Source organism: Phoca vitulina, unplaced genomic scaffold (assembly GCF_004348235.1).
Source record: "Phoca vitulina isolate PV1807 unplaced genomic scaffold, GSC_HSeal_1.0 scaffold50, whole genome shotgun sequence".
Taxonomy (NCBI): domain Eukaryota; kingdom Metazoa; phylum Chordata; class Mammalia; order Carnivora; family Phocidae; genus Phoca; species Phoca vitulina.
Genome location: NW_022589753.1, coordinates 327,008 through 333,505, shown reverse-complemented (window position 1 = coordinate 333,505; position 6,498 = coordinate 327,008). Strand labels below are relative to the sequence as shown.

Genomic DNA, 6,498 nt, shown 5'->3' with positions numbered 1-6,498 from the left:
CAACGGGCCCTGGCAGGAGGCTCCGCCCCCGCGCTTCGGTCCCGCCCCTGCCAGATGGCAGGCGCTTCCGGCTCCGCGGTGCGAGCTCCGCCCACAGCTCCCGGGGCTTCCGTTCCTGGGCTGTCACTTGGGGCTCCGCCCCTGGGCTGTCGCTCGAGGCTCCGCCCACGCAAGGCGCTTCGGAGCCTCCGCGGCTGTCACTTGCGGCTCCGCCCTATACGGGCGGAGTCCCCGCCCCGCCCCGCCCCCAGCCTAGCGCTCTAGGCGCGTGCGCGGCCTGCCCCGTCCGCGGCTCCAACCTGCGGAGCCCACGTTCTTCCGGGGGCGCGCGCGCCTGTGCGGGTGCGTGCGTGAGCGTGCGTGAGCGTGCGCGTCCCCGCCGCCTGTGCCGGTGCTGCTCCCGCGCCCTCTGCCGCCGCTGCCCCTGCCCCCGCCGCCGCAGCCGCCGCCGCTCGGGGTCCCCCAGACGCAGCCCCGGCTGAGGACCGCGTCGGCCGGCTGCCCAGCAGCGCCGCGGAGCTGAGGAGCGGAGCCGCGGAGCCGGCGGGAGGGCGGGCGGGCGGACAGGTGAGCTCGCGGCGGGCCCGACGGGCCTCCCGTCAGGCCGGGACAGTCAGCGCGGGCCGCGGGGGTCTGCAGGGGGCGCGGGGTGAGGGGCGAGGGGGCCGCGAGGTGAGGGAACCGTGGGGCGCGGGGCGGCGCGCCCGCAGTCGGAAATGGCCGTGACCCTCCCTCCGGGTCGGGGGGCGCAGGGCGGGGGCCGGCGGGGGAAGGAGCTTCCCCGGAGCGACCGCTGTGGCGGCGGGGCCGGATGGACGCTGCGGCCTGGAAAGGGGGACGGGCAGGAAGGCGCGCCTCCCGCGCGGTCCAGGCCCCGCGCGAGCCTCGGTCATGGGTGACCCTAGGGGTCTGTGCCGGCCGACCGGTGCCGGGGTGCTCCCTGGGTCCGCAGTTGGGTCGGGGCACGACCCGGTCTGGGCGCAGCGCCTCGGAGCAGCCTGCGTTCACATGTGGGTGGGTAGGTGGGGCCGCAGTCCCGGCGGGGGGGGGTGGTCTCACGGTCTGCGCCGAGCTCCCTCGGTCCATCCCCCATTCTGCCGGATCGTGGTCAGCGCGCGGCCTTCCCTCCGCCCCCACTGTTCCCGTGACCGACCGGAGGGTCTCTTCCTTCCTGGGGGGGGCGGGGGGAGGGTGGTTGAAAAGCGCTGCTTTGAGGGAACCACATCATCTGGTCCCTGGGTCATTATGTTATAGCTCGGGGGATTGACATTTGTTCCTTAACGCGCTGTAAATTAATCTCTTAGATTAAAATTATTTGGTTTGCAAAAATAATGTTTTATCGAGACATGATTTTAAGCAGTGCTTTGTATTGTAGTCTTTGAGGAGACAGTATTGGGAACTCATCCGTTCAGGTTCTAACTTGTTTGTGTCAAGTGGCTGGATTAAGAGCTCCCTTTTTCATGTGCCTGACAGATGATTTCTCAAAATTCATTCAGTTGTGTCATACAGGAAAAGGAAGCAAAAGTTTCAATTTTATTTTGTGTTTTCAGGTTTAGGTCTGATAAGGGACATTTTACTTGCTGGTCATGGCCTAATGGGTCCTGTGTTTGAATTGTTAGACATCTTTGTCCTTAATTAGTTGTCTGTTGAAAAAAACCATCTTAATGCCAAAAACAGTTATATTGCCCCAGCTATTAACATGGTTGCCTAAAGGCAAAACTCTAGCCAGTGCTTCTAAGATTTTACGTTCGTTTATTTGCTTCTTTCTCGTTAAATATCCTCCTGGGTTTCAGGATTGAGTAATCTGTTAAACAGGAGATGAAATTGGAAGCCAGGATTTAAGGGCTTTGGGAAACTTTATCATTTAGTGTATGCAGTCCTCCTTTCACCTGTGTCAGGGTTCTGGGACTTGGGGCAGCTCCTGATGGCATGTGGCCAAACCAAGAGCTATAGGAGCTGGTTCTGGCTAGCTGACTGTGTGGCTGATCTGTTTGTGTGATCCAGATGGCCTTTCCCCCCAGTGGTCATTGTGGCTGGTCATTGTTGACCAGCATGGGACTATCAGGGAGATGTGTGTTGCAGGACCCTCAGAGCCCAGCCCCCTTTGGCCCTGGTCTAAGCAGAGCGCCCAGGGCTTGTGTGGTGAGCAGACACTCAGACAGGCGTGTGGTGGATTCTCTGAGCCGTGCTGAGGGACTGGCTCCACTGTGGGGCCAGTGTAGCCTCTGGGATGCCTGTCAGGCCTCTTCCACCCCTCTGTGACCAGCCTCCTACTTTGGCCCTCTGACCCCGCCCTCCCCCTGCCTCGGCAGCCTTCTTGCTCGTCTCTCAGCAAATTCTGTGTCCTCCAGTCTGCCCGGAACACTCACTTCCTCATCCTCACGCTCCATGGGGCCAGGCCTTCCCTGACTACCCTACATAGAATTTCAGCTTACCACCTCCTGTCTCCCTGCACTCCTTAATTTTCCTACAGCATTTGCTTTAGTATATTTATTATATTCGCTCTTTTACTCTGAGATGAGGTCCATAGGGAGTCTGTTTCGTGTAGAGAACTGTTGCTGGCACAAACCAGGAAATACTTGTTGAATCAGTGATAGTGATGAGCTTAGTGACTCCTGTGCAGCACAGTGACTTTGTCACTTGGGGTCATTGTGAGTGAGTACTGAGCACTTACAGGCTCTGGGTTCTGAGGGAAGTGTGTGGCGAGCCACCTGCCCATTGGGAAAGGACAGCCAGTTAAATGATCAGAGAGGTGCTTGAGACCTCCCTCTAAATCTTTTTTGCAATTTCTAATTTAAATTATTTCAAAATAAAAAGTTTTTAAAGTCAGATCTGGTAATAATGCTTCTAGAAATTTTGTCTTTGGTTACTCTCTTCCCTTTCCTCGAGGACCATTCTTCCCCCCCCCCCCCCCAGAAAAACCCCACATGCTAGTCTTAATACTTGGTGACATTTGTTGGTTAAGTGGATTGAGATGGAGTAATCTGTTAGAAGAACTACATGGAGTGAGCCTCAGCCTGAGACTCCCTGCTCTGATGCTGTGCAGAAGCAGGCTGAGTCTTGCCTGTGAACTGAAGGGCTCTGGAGCCCTTCACCTCATGCCCCTGTTAACTCAGAATGAGGGAATTCTCTTGTGTTTTTAAGGCTGGTTCTATTAATTAAGGTGGTGTAGAGATTGAAAGGATGCTGTATGTGTCTTAGCCATTTTTGTTCTTGAGTCCTCCAGCATGCAGTGGATAGGTGGCATGTGCTCAGCTGGGAGCTGCCCTGGAGACCAGTGCCTTGCTCAGTGTCAGACCTGGAACTTGAAAATTTAGGCCTTCTGTACCAGTTCCTCTACTAACCGCCCACCTGACACCACCATGCAGAATCCCCTAACATGCACCCCTGCTGGATGGTGCATCTTTAGAACCTAAATGTGAGGTGCTCACCTTGGTTCTGGGGTGTAGTACAGGCTCACTAGGTGTTTGTTGAATAAATGACTAAATTGCAGTGGAGCTGGGGGGTCCTGATAAGATAGAATTTTGTCGGGGCGCCTGGGTGGCTCAGTCAGGGAAATGTCTGCCTTTAGCTCCGGTCATGATCCTGGGGTCCTGGGACTGAGTCCTGAATTGGGCTCCCTGCTCAGCAGGGAGCCTGCTTCTTCCTCTCCCTCTGCCTGCCACTCTCCCTGCTTGTTCGTACGCAAGCATGCTCTCTCTCTCTCTCTCTGTCAAACAAATAAATAAAATCTTTTTTTTTTTTTTTTAAAGATAGTGTTGGGGCTCCTGGGTGGCTCAGGTCATGATCCCAGGGTCCTGGGATCGAGCCCCGCGTCGGCTCCCTGCTCAGCGGGGAGCCTGCTTCTCCCTCTCCCACCCCCCTGCTTATGTTCCCTCTCTTGCTGTCAAATAAATAAATAAAGTCTTTAAAAAAAGAATTTTGTCTAAGGTGGGAGTTGCTTCTAAAGTCAGGGAGTAAAATGAGCACGATATACACAGATACAAACACCCTTGAAAAATTCCTTAACTCTCTTATAAAGTACCCTGTACCGTTTTGGAGTATATAATGCCGTAGGCAAACAATGTCTCATCCAATGAGGGCAGCCAGTTTTCCAGTCAAGAGACAGAAAGACCCCTGTGTCTTCTGGGGACTGGTGTCAAGCTTGATGACCAGTCTTTGCACAAGTGGAGAGGAGGCTCTTAGCCCTCAGTGGTGCTCTCATAAGTCTCTGGGTGCTCTGTGAATAGCAGTTCAAACTACAGTATTCCTCAAATGAGGCTTATGATGATGTTGTGATTGGGTCGTTAGATCAGAGCATCCCTGTGCTGCAGATGTCCCTCCTGTGGGTGAGCAGAGTCTGTGCTAGACTTTCCTCCTGAAAATGACAAGACTAGGGCTCCCATGACAGGGGCCTCACTAAAATGGGGGTCACAGTACCTGCCCTGCCTGTCTGTTGGGGGAGTAGGGGGTGATAAGTGGAAAGGTGTCTCATCAACTCCTCCTTAAATATAAGTGACAGCAATGCTGGAAAATGGTAATAGTTCTATTTTATGAAAATGCTACCCCTAATTAAGAGAGGGAATGAACGCCTTTACTGTCCTGACACCAGAGCTGGCTCTCAAATAGTGACCTCCTCTGAAGAGGATTAGCAGCTGGTCTGTTATTGGTAGCTCGGGAAGATTTAAGGATTAGATTACCAAACAACCTTCAGTTTAGATTTTGCTTTTCATCATTCTTTGCATTGATTTTGTTTGAGTACATTGTATGTTTGCAAGCATATTGGTAGTTAACACTGAAATTGCAGAAATGGAGTATAGCATCTATCTAAAGAGAGAAGTATGTAGTGAGACCAGGTGTGGGATGTCACTCAAAATGCCATCTTAATCTGTTTCCTCTTTTTTTTTTTTTTAAAGATTTTTTATTTTTTATTAAAGAGAGAGTACAAGCAGGGGGAGCGGCAGGGAGAGGGAGAAGCAGGCTCCCCACTCAGCAGGGAGCCTGACGCGGGACTTGATCCCAGGACCCTGGGATCATGACCTGGGCCGAAGGCAGACACTTAACCAACTGAGCCACCCAGGTGCCCCACTCTTTTTTTTTTTTTTTTTTAAGACCTGTCTATATAGGGGCGCCTGGGTGACTCAGTCGGCTGGGCATCTGACTCTTGATTTTGGCTCAGGTCGTGATCTCAGGGTCCTGGGATAGAGCCCCACATCAGACTCCTCTCTCATCAGGGAATCTGCTGGAGATTCTCTTTCTCTCTCTCATATAAATCTTAAAAAAAAACAAAACCTATCCATTTATTTTTTAGAGAGAGAGTATGTGTGTGCGAAGGGGAGGGGCAGAGGGAGAGAGAATCCTTGAGCAGACTTCCCACTGAGCGCAGAACCCAACGTGGGGCTCCATCCCAGGACCCCAAGATCATGACCTGAGCTGAAACCGAGTCAGATCCTTAACCGACTGAGCCACCTAGGCACCCCTTAATCGGTTTCCTTTTTAAGGTCTGAACTGTATACATTAAAAGTTTACTTCATTCCAAAATCAGTCTATATTGTTCACGTATCTACATAAATGGTTTTTAAAGCTTAGTTCTGGGGGCATCCTGGGATCGATCCCTGTATCAGGCTCTCTGCTCAGCAGGGAGTCTGCTTCTCCCTCTCCCTCTCCCTCAGTGTGCGGGCACGCTCACTCTTTCTCAAATGAATAAATAAAATCTTCAAAAAATAAAAATAGAGGGGCGCCTGGGTGGCTCAGTTGTTAAGCGTCTACCTTCAGCTCAGGTCATGATCCCAGGGTCCTGGGATCGAGCCCCGCATTGGGCTCCCTGCTCGGTGGGAGGCCGGCTTCTCCTTCCCACTCCCCCTGCTTGTGTTCTCTCTCTCGCTGTCAAATAAAATCTTTAAAAAAAAAATAAATTAAAAAAATAAAAATAGGAAAAAAACTTAGTTCTGTGGCAGAAACCCAACTAATATTTTTAAAAATTATGTGATATGAGTGATCAGTGAATATTCCTTGAATAGATGAGTGTGAATGAACCTTAATTGTCATCATGGGCTATTTGTAATTTTATTGTCTTTTTAATTTTTCTACATTTAATGTGTATCACCAGCAAATATGGTGGTTTACAAGATGAAATGTTTAGTCATTTGGTGTCTCTGTTGCTATGTTCTGAGGAATTCTGTGCCAATTGGTTATAAAGTTGCAGTCCTGGGAGTCAGAGGATTGGAATGCTGACTTGCCACCCCTATCAGCTGTGCCCCACCCTGGCTATCTCTGGGACGGCCAGCCCCTTTCTTAGAGAGCACTCCCTGCCCTGTGCCTCTGTTTTTGTCACTGGGTGGAGTGGAAGTGTATAGTGAAACCAGCAGAACCCAAATCTCTTGTCAGTTTCGTGACTTTGCATTGGTTCAAGAGCTGGGGGCTGGATTCAGATGGTCCCAGTAGAATGGTGGCGAGGGGGCTGGAAGTGCATAACCCCAGCTAAGTTGCAGGCACTGGGCAGGGGTGGCCGGGCTCCGC

At 52.2% G+C, this 6,498-nt stretch overlaps 1 protein-coding gene across 1 annotated transcript in view; it reads left to right on the top strand.

Annotated features, from left to right (window-relative positions):
* The first annotated feature begins 403 nt into the window (after positions 1-403).
* The window catches only part of DNAJC5 (DnaJ heat shock protein family (Hsp40) member C5), a 35,639-nt gene continuing 29,544 nt past the window's right edge, over positions 404-6,498 (top strand). Inside the window, exon 1 of the mRNA XM_032387589.1 lies at positions 404-567. The gene's annotated coding sequence lies outside the window, so the exon portion shown is untranslated. The remainder of the gene's footprint in view (positions 568-6,498) is intronic.